The sequence below is a fragment of the Lissotriton helveticus genome, chromosome 4_1, assembly GCF_964261635.1.
Source record: "Lissotriton helveticus chromosome 4_1, aLisHel1.1, whole genome shotgun sequence".
In the NCBI taxonomy this organism is placed as follows: domain Eukaryota; kingdom Metazoa; phylum Chordata; class Amphibia; order Caudata; family Salamandridae; genus Lissotriton; species Lissotriton helveticus.
The window spans coordinates 1,671,664,644-1,671,685,652 of record NC_136063.1 but is presented as its reverse complement, the minus strand read 5'-3'; the positions used below and the strand labels follow the sequence as shown (position 1 = coordinate 1,671,685,652).

General features: G+C 33.9%; 17 non-coding genes across 17 annotated transcripts; 8 read left to right on the top strand and 9 right to left on the bottom strand.

Annotated features, from left to right (window-relative positions):
* Positions 1-217: 217 nt before the first annotated feature.
* TRNAQ-UUG (transfer RNA glutamine (anticodon UUG)) lies at positions 218-289 on the bottom strand. The gene has a single exon. It is a non-coding gene; the product is annotated as a tRNA-Gln (tRNA).
* A 1,551-nt stretch (positions 290-1,840) lies between these two features.
* Positions 1,841-1,912, top strand: TRNAQ-CUG (transfer RNA glutamine (anticodon CUG)). Its single transcript has one exon. It is a non-coding gene; the product is annotated as a tRNA-Gln (tRNA).
* An 824-nt stretch (positions 1,913-2,736) lies between these two features.
* On the bottom strand, positions 2,737-2,808 carry TRNAQ-UUG (transfer RNA glutamine (anticodon UUG)). The gene has a single exon. It is a non-coding gene; the product is annotated as a tRNA-Gln (tRNA).
* Positions 2,809-4,358: 1,550 nt separating this feature from the next.
* Positions 4,359-4,430, top strand: TRNAQ-CUG (transfer RNA glutamine (anticodon CUG)). Its single transcript has one exon. It is a non-coding gene; the product is annotated as a tRNA-Gln (tRNA).
* Positions 4,431-5,254: 824 nt separating this feature from the next.
* On the bottom strand, positions 5,255-5,326 carry TRNAQ-UUG (transfer RNA glutamine (anticodon UUG)). The gene has a single exon. It is a non-coding gene; the product is annotated as a tRNA-Gln (tRNA).
* A 1,550-nt stretch (positions 5,327-6,876) lies between these two features.
* On the top strand, positions 6,877-6,948 carry TRNAQ-CUG (transfer RNA glutamine (anticodon CUG)). The gene has a single exon. It is a non-coding gene; the product is annotated as a tRNA-Gln (tRNA).
* Positions 6,949-7,774: 826 nt separating this feature from the next.
* On the bottom strand, positions 7,775-7,846 carry TRNAQ-UUG (transfer RNA glutamine (anticodon UUG)). The gene has a single exon. It is a non-coding gene; the product is annotated as a tRNA-Gln (tRNA).
* Positions 7,847-9,396: 1,550 nt separating this feature from the next.
* On the top strand, positions 9,397-9,468 carry TRNAQ-CUG (transfer RNA glutamine (anticodon CUG)). Its single transcript has one exon. It is a non-coding gene; the product is annotated as a tRNA-Gln (tRNA).
* An 824-nt stretch (positions 9,469-10,292) lies between these two features.
* On the bottom strand, positions 10,293-10,364 carry TRNAQ-UUG (transfer RNA glutamine (anticodon UUG)). The gene has a single exon. It is a non-coding gene; the product is annotated as a tRNA-Gln (tRNA).
* A 1,550-nt stretch (positions 10,365-11,914) lies between these two features.
* Positions 11,915-11,986, top strand: TRNAQ-CUG (transfer RNA glutamine (anticodon CUG)). Its single transcript has one exon. It is a non-coding gene; the product is annotated as a tRNA-Gln (tRNA).
* Positions 11,987-12,810: 824 nt separating this feature from the next.
* Positions 12,811-12,882, bottom strand: TRNAQ-UUG (transfer RNA glutamine (anticodon UUG)). The gene has a single exon. It is a non-coding gene; the product is annotated as a tRNA-Gln (tRNA).
* Positions 12,883-14,432: 1,550 nt separating this feature from the next.
* On the top strand, positions 14,433-14,504 carry TRNAQ-CUG (transfer RNA glutamine (anticodon CUG)). The gene has a single exon. It is a non-coding gene; the product is annotated as a tRNA-Gln (tRNA).
* An 824-nt stretch (positions 14,505-15,328) lies between these two features.
* TRNAQ-UUG (transfer RNA glutamine (anticodon UUG)) lies at positions 15,329-15,400 on the bottom strand. Its single transcript has one exon. It is a non-coding gene; the product is annotated as a tRNA-Gln (tRNA).
* Positions 15,401-16,950: 1,550 nt separating this feature from the next.
* TRNAQ-CUG (transfer RNA glutamine (anticodon CUG)) lies at positions 16,951-17,022 on the top strand. The gene has a single exon. It is a non-coding gene; the product is annotated as a tRNA-Gln (tRNA).
* Positions 17,023-17,846: 824 nt separating this feature from the next.
* Positions 17,847-17,918, bottom strand: TRNAQ-UUG (transfer RNA glutamine (anticodon UUG)). Its single transcript has one exon. It is a non-coding gene; the product is annotated as a tRNA-Gln (tRNA).
* A 1,550-nt stretch (positions 17,919-19,468) lies between these two features.
* Positions 19,469-19,540, top strand: TRNAQ-CUG (transfer RNA glutamine (anticodon CUG)). Its single transcript has one exon. It is a non-coding gene; the product is annotated as a tRNA-Gln (tRNA).
* Positions 19,541-20,364: 824 nt separating this feature from the next.
* Positions 20,365-20,436, bottom strand: TRNAQ-UUG (transfer RNA glutamine (anticodon UUG)). The gene has a single exon. It is a non-coding gene; the product is annotated as a tRNA-Gln (tRNA).
* Positions 20,437-21,009: the final 573 nt, after the last annotated feature.

Here is a 21,009-nt window from a genome sequence, read left to right as displayed (position 1 = left end):
CCCCCTGTGATGAGTTTGAGAAAACAGTCAGCTCGCAAAATGTCTCATTATTTTGAGCCATTTAATTTCCATGTTTTCTAAAAGTTCTATCATTTGCTCACATCGAATAGACTTTCAGAATACAATCAATAAATTAATGTTTCACTCTACCCGTGTTAGATTTGTGATATTTATGAATACACTTGACAGAAAAAGATTTGATCAACAGTCATGAAAGTGGTCCCACCGAGATTTGAACTCGGATCCTTGGATTCAAAGTCCAAAGTGCTAACCATTACACCATGGAACCTCCCATGTGACAAGGGAGCAAATTGCTGCAGCAATGTGAACATTTCAAAGTTTTTAATGTTCTACAGTCAAAGACCAACAGAATGTTATTACTTTTCTATTCTGTTCAACTTTTGCATATTGAACTATGTTAGGGAAGGATGTTGCCCAGAGGACTCAAGTAACGCTATCACTCTGTTGAACAGTACTTTTTATGTGAGATACGATTTTGCAATAAAATATAAGATTCCCCCGTGAATGCAATCTCTTCTCTCAAAATGAAAAGCTCAACCTGGTACAGGTGGTTTGATGGTATCATGCTTAGCACTCTAGACTCTGAAAACCGGGATCTGAGTACAAATCACAGTGGGACTTATCTAAACTTTACGATTTTCTTTTTCCATTCAGTTCTTAGAATTATTAATTGGAAAAACATCTCATTTACTTATAAACTTGTACATATCCACTTTACACGTATGTATCTCCCTATATCTTGCTATATGTCTCTGTATATTTATAGGACAACATAAACACATACATTATAAAAATGCATATAATTAGTAGAGGTGAAAATAATGAAAAGTTGTTGCTTCTCCACATTTGAAACATGAGCTTCTTCTCCTTACTCTTCTATATGTCATGAAATTGAGATAGTCACTTTTTACTCAATTTTGATCTAACAATATAGTTGATTTATACAAAGCATATCATATGATTTGTGAATAATCTTAAAAGAGAAAATTAGATCAGTACCTGTGAGGCCTCCAAGCAAAAGCTTATGTTTCACGATTGCAGATCGACTGTTGAAAATCAGCATGAAAAACGTTTTATTTCACAATTTCCATACTAATATACAAAAAACATTTGTACTATCTGAATGATACCGTCATTGTGGTTCTCTAGGTTTGATTTAAGAACACTTCTCTTTCAAAATGTGCTAAATTCGCCTTATCAATAGCGCAGAAAGCTTCAAAAAGGGATGCTGGGAATCAGGCCTCTGAAATGCATTTCAGAAAAACAGGATAGGATTTCTTAATGTCACACTATTTTGTGTAGGAATGTGATGTAAACGTATTATAATGTTTGTATTTCTGTAACTTGTTCAAGCTGATGGACATTTTGAAAGGAATCAATAATTGTCTCTTTCAACCTACTGGTGTTGGATTTGAGCTATCAATAAACAAAGGTGACAGAAATAGAAAAGGTCAAGAGTAATAAAATAGTACCCCCAAGATTTGGACTGGTACCTTTGCATGCAAAGTCCAAAGTGCCAATCATTGCTCTTTGGTGCAGCCCATGTGAGAGACAAAGAAATGGGTGTATTAGTTTGGAAATGTAAAATGTTTTAATATGTTACAGTCAAAGATGATCATTATGATATAACTTGCCTATCCTGATAAACGTTTGCATATTTAACACTGTTAAGGAGAATGTATCTGAACAGAATCAAATCACATTATAGCTCTTTACACTATGAGCATTCAACAGAGATATCGTTTCATCAATGTAAGAAATGCCCCCGCACTAATGCGCTCTCTTTTGTCTCAATGGAAAAATGACTCATGTATGGGAGGGTTCCATGGTGTAATGGTTAGCACTCTGGACTCTGAATCCAGCGATCCGAGTTCAAATCTCGGTGGGACCTGCTTGAATTATGAGATTTACTATTTCACCCATTTCTTAGAATTTGGTCTTGGAAAAACATAACGTCAATGTTTTATACTGATACTTATCAACGTATAAGTATGCATCTATGTATACATAGCTATATCCATCTAGATAGCGATAAGACTATATAAAGAAATCAATTATTCATAAACATATGTATTGAAGCTGAAAACTAAAAACTGTTGTTTCCCATCCACAATTTAAACGTTAGGTTCATTTCCTCTCTCATCTATATGACCAGTAATGAGATAGTTAATTTTTGCTGATTTCTTATATGACAACATGCTTGACTTACACAGTGCATTTAATTGTGAATTTCTTTGAAAGAGAAATTCAGATTATTACCTTTGACACGTCTTTCGAAAGATTTTACTTTATGGTTATGGATTTACTTTAGAAAATCAGAGTGTAAATATATGTGTGTCTGAATTTCACGATTGTTATTCAAAACGTCATATCTTCTGTCCCCATAATACACAATTTGATTCCTCAAGTTTTGTTTTAATGAAGGATTTCCAATTAAAAAGTTCCATCTTCCCCTTATCAATAACAGTAAGATTTAAGAAAGTAATATCTTGCATCAGCCCCCTGTGATGAGTTTGAGAAAACAGTCAGCTCGCAAAATGTCTCATTATTTTGAGCCATTTAATTTCCATGTTTTCTAAAAGTTCTATCATTTGCTCACATCGAATAGACTTTCAGAATACAATCAATAAATTAATGTTTCACTCTACCCGTGTTAGATTTGTGATATTTATGAATACACTTGACAGAAAAAGATTTGATCAACAGTCATGAAAGTGGTCCCACCGAGATTTGAACTCGGATCCTTGGATTCAAAGTCCAAAGTGCTAACCATTACACCATGGAACCTCCCATGTGACAAGGGAGCAAATTGCTGCAGCAATGTGAACATTTCAAAGTTTTTAATGTTCTACAGTCAAAGACCAACAGAATGTTATTACTTTTCTATTCTGTTCAACTTTTGCATATTGAACTATGTTAGGGAAGGATGTTGCCCAGAGGACTCAAGTAACGCTATCACTCTGTTGAACAGTACTTTTTATGTGAGATACGATTTTGCAATAAAATATAAGATTCCCCCGTGAATGCAATCTCTTCTCTCAAAATGAAAAGCTCAACCTGGTACAGGTGGTTTGATGGTATCATGCTTAGCACTCTAGACTCTGAAAACCGGGATCTGAGTACAAATCACAGTGGGACTTATCTAAACTTTACGATTTTCTTTTCCATTCAGTTCTTAGAATTATTAATTGGAAAAACATCTCATTTACTTGTAAACTTGTACATATCCACTTTACACGTATGTATCTCCCTATATCTTGCTATATGTCTCTGTATATTTATAGGACAACATAAACACATACATTATAAAAATGCATATAATTAGTAGAGGTGAAAATAATGAAAAGTTGTTGCCTCTCCACATTTGAAACATGAGCTTCTTCTCCTTACTCTTCTATATGTCATGAAATTGAGATAGTCACTTTTTACTCAATTTTGATCTAACAATATAGTTGATTTATACAAAGCATATCATATGATTTGTGAATAATCTTAAAAGAAAAAATTAGATCAGTACCTGTGAGGCCTCCAAGCAAAAGCTTATGTTTCACGATTGCAGATCGACTGTTGAAAATCAGCATGAAAAACGTTTTATTTCACAATTTCCATACTAATATACAAAAAACATTTGTACTATCTGAATGATACCGTCATTGTGGTTCTCTAGGTTTGATTTAAGAACACTTCTCTTTCAAAATGTGCTAAATTCGCCTTATCAATAGCGCAGAAAGCTTCAAAAAGGGATGCTGGGAATCAGGCCTCTGAAATGCATTTCAGAAAAACAGGATAGGATTTCTTAATGTCACACTATTTTGTGTAGGAATGTGATGTAAACGTATTATAATGTTTGTATTTCTGGTACTTGTTCAAGCTGATGGACGTTTTGAAAGGAATCAATAATTGTCTCTTTCAACCTACTGGTGTTGGATTTGAGCTATCAATAAACAAAGGTGACAGAAATAGAAAAGGTCAAGAGTAATAAAATAGTACCCCCAAGATTTGGACTGGTACCTTTGCATGCAAAGTCCAACGTGCCAATCATTGCTCTTTGGCGCAGCCCATGTGAGAGACAAAGAAATGGGTGTATTAGTTTGGAAATGTAAAATGTTTTAATATGTTACAGTCAAAGATGATCATTATGATATAACTTGCCTATCCTGATAAACGTTTGCATATTTAACACTGTTAAGGAGAATGTATCTGAACAGAATCAAATCACATTATAGCTCTTTACACTATGAGCATTCAACAGAGATATCGTTTCATCAATGTAAGAAATGCCCCCGCACTAATGCGCTCTCTTTTGTCTCAATGGAAAAATTACTCATGTATGGGAGGGTTCCATGGTGTAATGGTTAGCACTCTGGACTCTGAATCCAGCGATCCGAGTTCAAATCTCGGTGGGACCTGCTTGAATTATGAGATTTACTATTTCACCCATTTCTTAGAATTTGGTCTTGGAAAAACATAACGTCAATGTTTTATACTGATACTTATCAACGTATAAGTATGCATCTATGTATACATAGCTATATCCATCTAGATAGCGATAAGACTATATAAAGAAATCAATTATTCATAAACATATGTATTGAAGCTGAAAACTAAAAACTGTTGTTTCCCATCCACAATTTAAACGTTAGGTTCATTTCCTCTCTCATCTATATGACCAGTAATGAGATAGTTAATTTTTGCTGATTTCTTATATGACAACATGCTTGACTTACACAGTGCATTTAATTGTGAATTTCTTTGAAAGAGAAATTCAGATTATTACCTTTGACACGTCTTTCGAAAGATTTTACTTTATGGTTATGGATTTACTTTAGAAAATCAGAGTGTAAATATATGTGTGTCTGAATTTCACGATTGTTATTCAAAACGTCATATCTTCTGTCCCCATAATACACAATTTGATTCCTCAAGTTTTGTTTTAATGAAGGATTTCCAATTAAAAAGTTCCATCTTCCCCTTATCAATAACAGTAAGATTTAAGAAAGTAATATCTTGCATCAGCCCCCTGTGATGAGTTTGAGAAAACAGTCAGCTCGCAAAATGTCTCATTATTTTGAGCCATTTAATTTCCATGTTTTCTAAAAGTTCTATCATTTGCTCACATCGAATAGACTTTCAGAATACAATCAATAAATTAATGTTTCACTCTACCCGTGTTAGATTTGTGATATTTATGAATACACTTGACAGAAAAAGATTTGATCAACAGTCATGAAAGTGGTCCCACCGAGATTTGAACTCGGATCCTTGGATTCAAAGTCCAAAGTGCTAACCATTACACCATGGAACCTCCCATGTGACAAGGGAGCAAATTGCTGCAGCAATGTGAACATTTCAAAGTTTTTAATGTTCTACAGTCAAAGACCAACAGAATGTTATTACTTTTCTATTCTGTTCAACTTTTGCATATTGAACTATGTTAGGGAAGGATGTTGCCCAGAGGACTCAAGTAACGCTATCACTCTGTTGAACAGTACTTTTTATGTGAGATACGATTTTGCAATAAAATATAAGATTCCCCCGTGAATGCAATCTCTTCTCTCAAAATGAAAAGCTCAACCTGGTACAGGTGGTTTGATGGTATCATGCTTAGCACTCTAGACTCTGAAAACCGGGATCTGAGTACAAATCACAGTGGGACTTATCTAAACTTTACGATTTTCTTTTTCCATTCAGTTCTTAGAATTATTAATTGGAAAAACATCTCATTTACTTATAAACTTGTACATATCCACTTTACACGTATGTATCTCCCTATATCTTGCTATATGTCTCTGTATATTTATAGGACAACATAAACACATACATTATAAAAATGCATATAATTAGTAGAGGTGAAAATAATGAAAAGTTGTTGCTTCTCCACATTTGAAACATGAGCTTCTTCTCCTTACTCTTCTATATGTCATGAAATTGAGATAGTCACTTTTTACTCAATTTTGATCTAACAATATAGTTGATTTATACAAAGCATATCATATGATTTGTGAATAATCTTAAAAGAGAAAATTAGATCAGTACCTGTGAGGCCTCCAAGCAAAAGCTTATGTTTCACGATTGCAGATCGACTGTTGAAAATCAGCATGAAAAACGTTTTATTTCACAATTTCCATACTAATATACAAAAACATTTGTACTATCTGAATGATACCGTCATTGTGGTTCTCTAGGTTTGATTTAAGAACACTTCTCTTTCAAAATGTGCTAAATTCGCCTTATCAATAGCGCAGAAAGCTTCAAAAAGGGATGCTGGGAATCAGGCCTCTGAAATGCATTTCAGAAAAACAGGATAGGATTTCTTAATGTCACACTATTTTGTGTAGGAATGTGATGTAAACGTATTATAATGTTTGTATTTCTGGTACTTGTTCAAGCTGATGGACGTTTTGAAAGGAATCAATAATTGTCTCTTTCAACCTACTGGTGTTGGATTTGAGCTATCAATAAACAAAGGTGACAGAAATAGAAAAGGTCAAGAGTAATAAAATAGTACCCCCAAGATTTGGACTGGTACCTTTGCATGCAAAGTCCAACGTGCCAATCATTGCTCTTTGGCGCAGCCCATGTGAGAGACAAAGAAATGGGTGTATTAGTTTGGAAATGTAAAATGTTTTAATATGTTACAGTCAAAGATGATCATTATGATATAACTTGCCTATCCTGATAAACGTTTGCATATTTAACACTGTTAAGGAGAATGTATCTGAACAGAATCAAATCACATTATAGCTCTTTACACTATGAGCATTCAACAGAGATATCGTTTCATCAATGTAAGAAATGCCCCCGCACTAATGCGCTCTCTTTTGTCTCAATGGAAAAATGACTCATGTATGGGAGGGTTCCATGGTGTAATGGTTAGCACTCTGGACTCTGAATCCAGCGATCCGAGTTCAAATCTTGGTGGGACCTGCTTGAATTATGAGATTTACTATTTCACCCATTTCTTAGAATTTGGTCTTGGAAAAACATAACGTCAATGTTTTATACTGATACTTATCAACGTATAAGTATGCATCTATGTATACATAGCTATATCCGTCTAGATAGCGATAAGACTATATAAAGAAATCAATTATTCATAAACATATGTATTGAAGCTGAAAACTAAAAACTGTTGTTTCCCATCCACAATTTAAACGTTAGGTTCATTTCCTCTCTCATCTATATGACCAGTAATGAGATAGTTAATTTTTGCTGATTTCTTATATGACAACATGCTTGACTTACACAGTGCATTTAATTGTGAATTTCTTTGAAAGAGAAATTCAGATTATTACCTTTGACACGTCTTTCGAAAGATTTTACTTCATGGTTATGGATTTACTTTAGAAAATCAGAGTGTAAATAAATGTGTGTCTGAATTTCACGATTGTTATTCAAAACGTCATATCTTCTGTCCCCATAATACACAATTTGATTCCTCAAGTTTTGTTTTAATGAAGGATTTCCAATTAAAAAGTTCCATCTTCCCCTTATCAATAACAGTAAGATTTAAGAAAGTAATATCTTGCATCAGCCCCCTGTGATGAGTTTGAGAAAACAGAGTCAGCTCGCAAAATGTCTCATTATTTTGAGCCATTTAATTTCCATGTTTTCTAAAAGTTCTATCATTTGCTCACATCGAATAGACTTTCAGAATACAATCAATAAATTAATGTTTCACTCTACCCGTGTTAGATTTGTGATATTTATGAATACACTTGACAGAAAAAGATTTGATCAACAGTCATGAAAGTGGTCCCACCGAGATTTGAACTCAGATCCTTGGATTCAAAGTCCAAAGTGCTAACCATTACACCATGGAACCTCCCATGAGACAAGGGAGCAAATTGCTGCAGCAATGTGAACATTTCAAAGTTTTTAATGTTCTACAGTCAAAGACCAACAGAATGTTATTACTTTTCTATTCTGTTCAATTTTTGCATATTGAACTATGTTAGGGAAGGATGTTGCCCAGAGGACTCAAGTAACGCTATCACTCTGTTGAACAGTACTTTTTATGTGAGATACGATTTTGCAATAAAATATAAGATTCCCCCGTGAATGCAATCTCTTCTCTCAAAATGAAAAGCTCAACCTGGTACAGGTGGTTTGATGGTATCATGCTTAGCACTCTAGACTCTGAAAACCGGGATCTGAGTACAAATCACAGTGGGACTTATCTAAACTTTACGATTTTCTTTTCCATTCAGTTCTTAGAATTATTAATTGGAAAAACATCTCATTTACTTGTAAACTTGTACATATCCACTTTACACGTATGTATCTCCCTATATCTTGCTATATGTCTCTGTATATTTATAGGACAACATAAACACATACATTATAAAAATGCATATAATTAGTAGAGGTGAAAATAATGAAAAGTTGTTGCCTCTCCACATTTGAAACATGAGCTTCTTCTCCTTACTCTTCTATATGTCATGAAATTGAGATAGTCACTTTTTACTCAATTTTGATCTAACAATATAGTTGATTTATACAAAGCATATCATATGATTTGTGAATAATCTTAAAAGAGAAAATTAGATCAGTACCTGTGAGGCCTCCAAGCAAAAGCTTATGTTTCACGATTGCAGATCGACTGTTGAAAATCAGCATGAAAAACGTTTTATTTCACAATTTCCATACTAATATACAAAAAACATTTGTACTATCTGAATGATACCGTCATTGTGGTTCTCTAGGTTTGATTTAAGAACACTTCTCTTTCAAAATGTGCTAAATTCGCCTTATCAATAGCGCAGAAAGCTTCAAAAAGGGATGCTGGGAATCAGGCCTCTGAAATGCATTTCAGAAAAACAGGATAGGATTTCTTAATGTCACACTATTTTGTGTAGGAATGTGATGTAAACGTATTATAATGTTTGTATTTCTGTAACTTGTTCAAGCTGATGGACGTTTTGAAAGGAATCAATAATTGTCTCTTTCAACCTACTGGTGTTGGATTTGAGCTATCAATAAACAAAGGTGACAGAAATAGAAAAGGTCAAGAGTAATAAAATAGTACCCCCAAGATTTGGACTGGTACCTTTGCATGCAAAGTCCAACGTGCCAATCATTGCTCTTTGGCGCAGCCCATGTGAGAGACAAAGAAATGGGTGTATTAGTTTGGAAATGTAAAATGTTTTAATATGTTACAGTCAAAGATGATCATTATGATTTAACTTGCCTATCCTGATAAACGTTTGCATATTTAACACTGTTAAGGAGAATGTATCTGAACAGAATCAAATCACATTATAGCTCTTTACACTATGAGCATTCAACAGAGATATCGTTTCATCAATGTAAGAAATGCCCCCGCACTAATGCGCTCTCTTTTGTCTCAATGGAAAAATGACTCATGTATGGGAGGGTTCCATGGTGTAATGGTTAGCACTCTGGACTCTGAATCCAGCGATCCGAGTTCAAATCTCGGTGGGACCTGCTTGAATTATGAGATTTACTATTTCACCCATTTCTTAGAATTTGGTCTTGGAAAAACATAACGTCAATGTTTTATACTGATACTTATCAACGTATAAGTATGCATCTATGTATACATAGCTATATCCATCTAGATAGCGATAAGACTATATAAAGAAATCAATTATTCATAAACATATGTATTGAAGCTGAAAACTAAAAACTGTTGTTTCCCATCCACAATTTAAACGTTAGGTTCATTTCCTCTCTCATCTATATGACCAGTAATGAGATAGTTAATTTTTGCTGATTTCTTATATGACAACATGCTTGACTTACACAGTGCATTTAATTGTGAATTTCTTTGAAAGAGAAATTCAGATTATTACCTTTGACACGTCTTTCGAAAGATTTTACTTTATGGTTATGGATTTACTTTAGAAAATCAGAGTGTAAATATATGTGTGTCTGAATTTCACGATTGTTATTCAAAACGTCATATCTTCTGTCCCCATAATACACAATTTGATTCCTCAAGTTTTGTTTTAATGAAGGATTTCCAATTAAAAAGTTCCATCTTCCCCTTATCAATAACAGTAAGATTTAAGAAAGTAATATCTTGCATCAGCCCCCTGTGATGAGTTTGAGAAAACAGTCAGCTCGCAAAATGTCTCATTATTTTGAGCCATTTAATTTCCATGTTTTCTAAAAGTTCTATCATTTGCTCACATCGAATAGACTTTCAGAATACAATCAATAAATTAATGTTTCACTCTACCCGTGTTAGATTTGTGATATTTATGAATACACTTGACAGAAAAAGATTTGATCAACAGTCATGAAAGTGGTCCCACCGAGATTTGAACTCGGATCCTTGGATTCAAAGTCCAAAGTGCTAACCATTACACCATGGAACCTCCCATGTGACAAGGGAGCAAATTGCTGCAGCAATGTGAACATTTCAAAGTTTTTAATGTTCTACAGTCAAAGACCAACAGAATGTTATTACTTTTCTATTCTGTTCAACTTTTGCATATTGAACTATGTTAGGGAAGGATGTTGCCCAGAGGACTCAAGTAACGCTATCACTCTGTTGAACAGTACTTTTTATGTGAGATACGATTTTGCAATAAAATATAAGATTCCCCCGTGAATGCAATCTCTTCTCTCAAAATGAAAAGCTCAACCTGGTACAGGTGGTTTGATGGTATCATGCTTAGCACTCTAGACTCTGAAAACCGGGATCTGAGTACAAATCACAGTGGGACTTATCTAAACTTTACGATTTTCTTTTTCCATTCAGTTCTTAGAATTATTAATTGGAAAAACATCTCATTTACTTATAAACTTGTACATATCCACTTTACACGTATGTATCTCCCTATATCTTGCTATATGTCTCTGTATATTTATAGGACAACATAAACACATACATTATAAAAATGCATATAATTAGTAGAGGTGAAAATAATGAAAAGTTGTTGCTTCTCCACATTTGAAACATGAGCTTCTTCTCCTTACTCTTCTATATGTCATGAAATTGAGATAGTCACTTTTTACTCAATTTTGATCTAACAATATAGTTGATTTATACAAAGCATATCATATGATTTGTGAATAATCTTAAAAGAGAAAATTAGATCAGTACCTGTGAGGCCTCCAAGCAAAAGCTTATGTTTCACGATTGCAGATCGACTGTTGAAAATCAGCATGAAAAACGTTTTATTTCACAATTTCCATACTAATATACAAAAACATTTGTACTATCTGAATGATACCGTCATTGTGGTTCTCTAGGTTTGATTTAAGAACACTTCTCTTTCAAAATGTGCTAAATTCGCCTTATCAATAGCGCAGAAAGCTTCAAAAAGGGATGCTGGGAATCAGGCCTCTGAAATGCATTTCAGAAAAACAGGATAGGATTTCTTAATGTCACACTATTTTGTGTAGGAATGTGATGTAAACGTATTATAATGTTTGTATTTCTGGTACTTGTTCAAGCTGATGGACGTTTTGAAAGGAATCAATAATTGTCTCTTTCAACCTACTGGTGTTGGATTTGAGCTATCAATAAACAAAGGTGACAGAAATAGAAAAGGTCAAGAGTAATAAAATAGTACCCCCAAGATTTGGACTGGTACCTTTGCATGCAAAGTCCAACGTGCCAATCATTGCTCTTTGGCGCAGCCCATGTGAGAGACAAAGAAATGGGTGTATTAGTTTGGAAATGTAAAATATTTTAATATGTTACAGTCAAAGATGATCATTATGATATAACTTGCCTATCCTGATAAACGTTTGCATATTTAACACTGTTAAGGAGAATGTATCTGAACAGAATCAAATCACATTATAGCTCTTTACACTATGAGCATTCAACAGAGATATCGTTTCATCAATGTAAGAAATGCCCCCGCACTAATGCGCTCTCTTTTGTCTCAATGGAAAAATGACTCATGTATGGGAGGGTTCCATGGTGTAATGGTTAGCACTCTGGACTCTGAATCCAGCGATCCGAGTTCAAATCTCGGTGGGACCTGCTTGAATTATGAGATTTACTATTTCACCCATTTCTTAGAATTTGGTCTTGGAAAAACATAACGTCAATGTTTTATACTGATACTTATCAACGTATAAGTATGCATCTATGTATACATAGCTATATCCATCTAGATAGCGATAAGACTATATAAAGAAATCAATTATTCATAAACATATGTATTGAAGCTGAAAACTAAAAACTGTTGTTTCCCATCCACAATTTAAACGTTAGGTTCATTTCCTCTCTCATCTATATGACCAGTAATGAGATAGTTAATTTTTGCTGATTTCTTATATGACAACATGCTTGACTTACACAGTGCATTTAATTGTGAATTTCTTTGAAAGAGAAATTCAGATTATTACCTTTGACACGTCTTTCGAAAGATTTTACTTTATGGTTATGGATTTACTTTAGAAAATCAGAGTGTAAATATATGTGTGTCTGAATTTCACGATTGTTATTCAAAACGTCATATCTTCTGTCCCCATAATACACAATTTGATTCCTCAAGTTTTGTTTTAATGAAGGATTTCCAATTAAAAAGTTCCATCTTCCCCTTATCAATAACAGTAAGATTTAAGAAAGTAATATCTTGCATCAGCCCCCTGTGATGAGTTTGAGAAAACAGTCAGCTCGCAAAATGTCTCATTATTTTGAGCCATTTAATTTCCATGTTTTCTAAAAGTTCTATCATTTGCTCACATCGAATAGACTTTCAGAATACAATCAATAAATTAATGTTTCACTCTACCCGTGTTAGATTTGTGATATTTATGAATACACTTGACAGAAAAAGATTTGATCAACAGTCATGAAAGTGGTCCCACCGAGATTTGAACTCGGATCCTTGGATTCAAAGTCCAAAGTGCTAACCATTACACCATGGAACCTCCCATGTGACAAGGGAGCAAATTGCTGCAGCAATGTGAACATTTCAAAGTTTTTAATGTTCTACAGTCAAAGACCAACAGAATGTTATTACTTTTCTATTCTGTTCAACTTTTGCATATTGAACTATGTTAGGGAAGGATGTTGCCCAGAGGACTCAAGTAACGCTATCACTCTGTTGAACAGTACTTTTTATGTGAGATACGATTTTGCAATAAAATATAAGATTCCCCCGTGAATGCAATCTCTTCTCTCAAAATGAAAAGCTCAACCTGGTACAGGTGGTTTGATGGTATCATGCTTAGCACTCTAGACTCTGAAAACCGGGATCTGAGTACAAATCACAGTGGGACTTATCTAAACTTTACGATTTTCTTTTTCCATTCAGTTCTTAGAATTATTAATTGGAAAAACATCTCATTTACTTATAAACTTGTACATATCCACTTTACACGTATGTATCTCCCTATATCTTGCTATATGTCTCTGTATATTTATAGGACAACATAAACACATACATTATAAAAATGCATATAATTAGTAGAGGTGAAAATAATGAAAAGTTGTTGCTTCTCCACATTTGAAACATGAGCTTCTTCTCCTTACTCTTCTATATGTCATGAAATTGAGATAGTCACTTTTTACTCAATTTTGATCTAACAATATAGTTGATTTATACAAAGCATATCATATGATTTGTGAATAATCTTAAAAGAGAAAATTAGATCAGTACCTGTGAGGCCTCCAAGCAAAAGCTTATGTTTCACGATTGCAGATCGACTGTTGAAAATCAGCATGAAAAACGTTTTATTTCACAATTTCCATACTAATATACAAAAACATTTGTACTATCTGAATGATACCGTCATTGTGGTTCTCTAGGTTTGATTTAAGAACACTTCTCTTTCAAAATGTGCTAAATTCGCCTTATCAATAGCGCAGAAAGCTTCAAAAAGGGATGCTGGGAATCAGGCCTCTGAAATGCATTTCAGAAAAACAGGATAGGATTTCTTAATGTCACACTATTTTGTGTAGGAATGTGATGTAAACGTATTATAATGTTTGTATTTCTGGTACTTGTTCAAGCTGATGGACGTTTTGAAAGGAATCAATAATTGTCTCTTTCAACCTACTGGTGTTGGATTTGAGCTATCAATAAACAAAGGTGACAGAAATAGAAAAGGTCAAGAGTAATAAAATAGTACCCCCAAGATTTGGACTGGTACCTTTGCATGCAAAGTCCAACGTGCCAATCATTGCTCTTTGGCGCAGCCCATGTGAGAGACAAAGAAATGGGTGTATTAGTTTGGAAATGTAAAATATTTTAATATGTTACAGTCAAAGATGATCATTATGATATAACTTGCCTATCCTGATAAACGTTTGCATATTTAACACTGTTAAGGAGAATGTATCTGAACAGAATCAAATCACATTATAGCTCTTTACACTATGAGCATTCAACAGAGATATCGTTTCATCAATGTAAGAAATGCCCCCGCACTAATGCGCTCTCTTTTGTCTCAATGGAAAAATGACTCATGTATGGGAGGGTTCCATGGTGTAATGGTTAGCACTCTGGACTCTGAATCCAGCGATCCGAGTTCAAATCTTGGTGGGACCTGCTTGAATTATGAGATTTACTATTTCACCCATTTCTTAGAATTTGGTCTTGGAAAAACATAACGTCAATGTTTTATACTGATACTTATCAACGTATAAGTATGCATCTATGTATACATAGCTATATCCGTCTAGATAGCGATAAGACTATATAAAGAAATCAATTATTCATAAACATATGTATTGAAGCTGAAAACTAAAAACTGTTGTTTCCCATCCACAATTTAAACGTTAGGTTCATTTCCTCTCTCATCTATATGACCAGTAATGAGATAGTTAATTTTTGCTGATTTCTTATATGACAACATGCTTGACTTACACAGTGCATTTAATTGTGAATTTCTTTGAAAGAGAAATTCAGATTATTACCTTTGACACGTCTTTCGAAAGATTTTACTTTATGGTTATGGATTTACTTTAGAAAATCAGAGTGTAAATATATGTGTGTCTGAATTTCACGATTGTTATTCAAAACGTCATATCTTCTGTCCCCATAATACACAATTTGATTCCTCAAGTTTTGTTTTAATGAAGGATTTCCAATTAAAAAGTTCCATCTTCCCCTTATCAATAACAGTAAGATTTAAGAAAGTAATATCTTGCATCAGCCCCCTGTGATGAGTTTGAGAAAACAGTCAGCTCGCAAAATGTCTCATTATTTTGAGCCATTTAATTTCCATGTTTTCTAAAAGTTCTATCATTTGCTCACATCGAATAGACTTTCAGAATACAATCAATAAATTAATGTTTCACTCTACCCGTGTTAGATTTGTGATATTTATGAATACACTTGACAGAAAAAGATTTGATCAACAGTCATGAAAGTGGTCCCACCGAGATTTGAACTCGGATCCTTGGATTCAAAGTCCAAAGTGCTAACCATTACACCATGGAACCTCCCATGTGACAAGGGAGCAAATTGCTGCAGCAATGTGAACATTTCAAAGTTTTTAATGTTCTACAGTCAAATACCAACAGAATGTTATTACTTTTCTATTCTGTTCAACTTTTGCATATTGAACTATGTTAGGGAAGGATGTTGCCCAGAGGACTCAAGTAACGCTATCACTCTGTTGAACAGTACTTTTTATGTGAGATACGATTTTGCAATAAAATATAAGATTCCCCCGTGAATGCAATCTCTTCTCTCAAAATGAAAAGCTCAACCTGGTACAGGTGGTTTGATGGTATCATGCTTAGCACTCTAGACTCTGAAAACCGGGATCTGAGTACAAATCACAGTGGGACTTATCTAAACTTTACGATTTTCTTTTTCCATTCAGTTCTTAGAATTATTAATTGGAAAAACATCTCATTTACTTATAAACTTGTACATATCCACTTTACACGTATGTATCTCCCTATATCTTGCTATATGTCTCTGTATATTTATAGGACAACATAAACACATACATTATAAAAATGCATATAATTAGTAGAGGTGAAAATAATGAAAAGTTGTTGCTTCTCCACATTTGAAACATGAGCTTCTTCTCCTTACTCTTCTATATGTCATGAAATTGAGATAGTCACTTTTTACTCAATTTTGATCTAACAATATAGTTGATTTATACAAAGCATATCATATGATTTGTGAATAATCTTAAAAGAGAAAATTAGATCAGTACCTGTGAGGCCTCCAAGCAAAAGCTTATGTTTCACGATTGCAGATCGACTGTTGAAAATCAGCATGAAAAACGTTTTATTTCACAATTTCCATACTAATATACAAAAACATTTGTACTATCTGAATGATACCGTCATTGTGGTTCTCTAGGTTTGATTTAAGAACACTTCTCTTTCAAAATGTGCTAAATTCGCCTTATCAATAGCGCAGAAAGCTTCAAAAAGGGATGCTGGGAATCAGGCCTCTGAAATGCATTTCAGAAAAACAGGATAGGATTTCTTAATGTCACACTATTTTGTGTAGGAATGTGATGTAAACGTATTATAATGTTTGTATTTCTGGTACTTGTTCAAGCTGATGGACGTTTTGAAAGGAATCAATAATTGTCTCTTTCAACCTACTGGTGTTGGATTTGAGCTATCAATAAACAAAGGTGACAGAAATAGAAAAGGTCAAGAGTAATAAAATAGTACCCCCAAGATTTGGACTGGTACCTTTGCATGCAAAGTCCAACGTGCCAATCATTGCTCTTTGGCGCAGCCCATGTGAGAGACAAAGAAATGGGTGTATTAGTTTGGAAATGTAAAATGTTTTAATATGTTACAGTCAAAGATGATCATTATGATATAACTTGCCTATCCTGATAAACGTTTGCATATTTAACACTGTTAAGGAGAATGTATCTGAACAGAATCAAATCACATTATAGCTCTTTACACTATGAGCATTCAACAGAGATATCGTTTCATCAATGTAAGAAATGCCCCCGCACTAATGCGCTCTCTTTTGTCTCAATGGAAAAATGACTCATGTATGGGAGGGTTCCATGCTGTAATGGTTAGCACTCTGGACTCTGAATCCAGCGATCCGAGTTCAAATCTTGGTGGGACCTGCTTGAATTATGAGATTTACTATTTCACCCATTTCTTAGAATTTGGTCTTGGAAAAACATAACGTCAATGTTTTATACTGATACTTATCAACGTATAAGTATGCATCTATGTATACATAGCTATATCCGTCTAGATAGCGATAAGACTATATAAAGAAATCAATTATTCATAAACATATGTATTGAAGCTGAAAACTAAAAACTGTTGTTTCCCATCCACAATTTAAACGTTAGGTTCATTTCCTCTCTCATCTATATGACCAGTAATGAGATAGTTAATTTTTGCTGATTTCTTATATGACAACATGCTTGACTTACACAGTGCATTTAATTGTGAATTTCTTTGAAAGAGAAATTCAGATTATTACCTTTGACACGTCTTTCGAAAGATTTTACTTTATGGTTATGGATTTACTTTAGAAAATCAGAGTGTAAATATATGTGTGTCTGAATTTCACGATTGTTATTCAAAACGTCATATCTTCTGTCCCCATAATACACAATTTGATTCCTCAAGTTTTGTTTTAATGAAGGATTTCCAATTAAAAAGTTCCATCTTCCCCTTATCAATAACAGTAAGATTTAAGAAAGTAATATCTTGCATCAGCCCCCTGTGATGAGTTTGAGAAAACAGTCAGCTCGCAAAATGTCTCATTATTTTGAGCCATTTAATTTCCATGTTTTCTAAAAGTTCTATCATTTGCTCACATCGAATAGACTTTCAGAATACAATCAATAAATTAATGTTTCACTCTACCCGTGGTAGATTTGTGATATTTATGAATACACTTGACAGAAAAAGATTTGATCAACAGTCATGAAAGTGGTCCCACCGAGATTTGAACTCGGATCCTTGGATTCAAAGTCCAAAGTGCTAACCATTACACCATGGAACCTCCCATGTGACAAGGGAGCAAATTGCTGCAGCAATGTGAACATTTCAAAGTTTTTAATGTTCTACAGTCAAAGACCAACAGAATGTTATTACTTTTCTATTCTGTTCAACTTTTGCATATTGAACTATGTTAGGGAAGGATGTTGCCCAGAGGACTCAAGTAACGCTATCACTCTGTTGAACAGTACTTTTTATGTGAGATACGATTTTGCAATAAAATATAAGATTCCCCCGTGAATGCAATCTCTTCTCTCAAAATGAAAAGCTCAACCTGGTACAGGTGGTTTGATGGTATCATGCTTAGCACTCTAGACTCTGAAAACCGGGATCTGAGTACAAATCACAGTGGGACTTATCTAAACTTTACGATTTTCTTTTTCCATTCAGTTCTTAGAATTATTAATTGGAAAAACATCTCATTTACTTATAAACTTGTACATATCCACTTTACACGTATGTATCTCCCTATATCTTGCTATATGTCTCTGTATATTTATAGGACAACATAAACACATACATTATAAAAATGCATATAATTAGTAGAGGTGAAAATAATGAAAAGTTGTTGCTTCTCCACATTTGAAACATGAGCTTCTTCTCCTTACTCTTCTATATGTCATGAAATTGAGATAGTCACTTTTTACTCAATTTTGATCTAACAATATAGTTGATTTATACAAAGCATATCATATGATTTGTGAATAATCTTAAAAGAGAAAATTAGATCAGTACCTGTGAGGCCTCCAAGCAAAAGCTTATGTTTCACGATTGCAGATCGACTGTTGAAAATCAGCATGAAAAATGTTTTATTTCACAATTTCCATACTAATATACAAAAACATTTGTACTATCTGAATGATACCGTCATTGTGGTTCTCTAGGTTTGATTTAAGAACACTTCTCTTTCAAAATGTGCTAAATTCGCCTTATCAATAGCGCAGAAAGCTTCAAAAAGGGATGCTGGGAATCAGGCCTCTGAAATGCATTTCAGAAAAACAGGATAGGATTTCTTAATGTCACACTATTTTGTGTAGGAATGTGATGTAAACGTATTATAATGTTTGTATTTCTGGTACTTGTTCAAGCTGATGGACGTTTTGAAAGGAATCAATAATTGTCTCTTTCAACCTACTGGTGTTGGATTTGAGCTATCAATAAACAAAGGTGACAGAAATAGAAAAGGTCAAGAGTAATAAAATAGTACCCCAAAGATTTGGACTGGTACCTTTGCATGCAAAGTCCAACGTGCCAATCATTGCTCTTTGGCGCAGCCCATGTGAGAGACAAAGAAATGGGTGTATTAGTTTGGAAATGTAAAATGTTTTAATATGTTACAGTCAAAGATGATCATTATGATATAACTTGCCTATCCTGATAAACGTTTGCATATTTAACACTGTTAAGGAGAATGTATCTGAACAGAATCAAATCACATTATAGCTCTTTACACTATGAGCATTCAACAGAGATATCGTTTCATCAATGTAAGAAATGCCCCCGCACTAATGCGCTCTCTTTTGTCTCAATGGAAAAATGACTCATGTATGGGAGGGTTCCATGGTGTAATGGTTAGCACTCTGGACTCTGAATCCAGCGATCCGAGTTCAAATCTCGGTGGGACCTGCTTGAATTATGAGATTTACTATTTCACCCATTTCTTAGAATTTGGTCTTGGAAAAACATAACGTCAATGTTTTATACTGATACTTATCAACGTATAAGTATGCATCTATGTATACATAGCTATATCCATCTAGATAGCGATAAGACTATATAAAGAAATCAATTATTCATAAACATATGTATTGAAGCTGAAAACTAAAAACTGTTGTTTCCCATCCACAATTTAAACGTTAGGTTCATTTCCTCTCTCATCTATATGACCAGTAATGAGATAGTTAATTTTTGCTGATTTCTTATATGACAACATGCTTGACTTACACAGTGCATTTAATTGTGAATTTCTTTGAAAGAGAAATTCAGATTATTACCTTTGACACGTCTTTCGAAAGATTTTACTTTATGGTTATGGATTTACTTTAGAAAATCAGAGTGTAAATATATGTGTGTCTGAATTTCACGATTGTTATTCAAAACGTCATATCTTCTGTCCCCATAATACACAATTTGATTCCTCAAGTTTTGTTTTAATGAAGGATTTCCAATTAAAAAGTTCCATCTTCCCCTTATCAATAACAGTAAGATTTAAGAAAGTAATATCTTGCATCAGCCCCCTGTGATGAGTTTGAGAAAACAGTCAGCTCGCAAAATGTCTCATTATTTTGAGCCATTTAATTTCCATGTTTTCTAAAAGTTCTATCATTTGCTCACATCGAATAGACTTTCAGAATACAATCAATAAATTAATGTTTCACTCTACCCGTGTTAGATTTGTGATATTTATGAATACACTTGACAGAAAAAGATTTGATCAACAGTCATGAAAGTGGTCCCACCGAGATTTGAACTCGGATCCTTGGATTCAAAGTCCAAAGTGCTAACCATTACACCATGGAACCTCCCATGTGACAAGGGAGCAAATTGCTGCAGCAATGTGAACATTTCAAAGTTTTTAATGTTCTACAGTCAAAGACCAACAGAATGTTATTACTTTTCTATTCTGTTCAACTTTTGCATATTGAACTATGTTAGGGAAGGATGTTGCCCAGAGGACTCAAGTAACGCTATCACTCTGTTGAACAGTACTTTTTATGTGAGATACGATTTTGCAATAAAATATAAGATTCCCCCGTGAATGCAATCTCTTCTCTCAAAATGAAAAGCTCAACCTGGTACAGGTGGTTTGATGGTATCATGCTTAGCACTCTAGACTCTGAAAACCGGGATCTGAGTACAAATCACAGTGGGACTTATCTAAACTTTACGATTTTCTTTTTCCATTCAGTTCTTAGAATTATTAATTGGAAAAACATCTCATTTACTTATAAACTTGTACATATCCACTTTACACGTATGTATCTCCCTATATCTTGCTATATGTCTCTGTATATTTATAGGACAACATAAACACATACATTATAAAAATGCATATAATTAGTAGAGGTGAAAATAATGAAAAGTTGTTGCTTCTC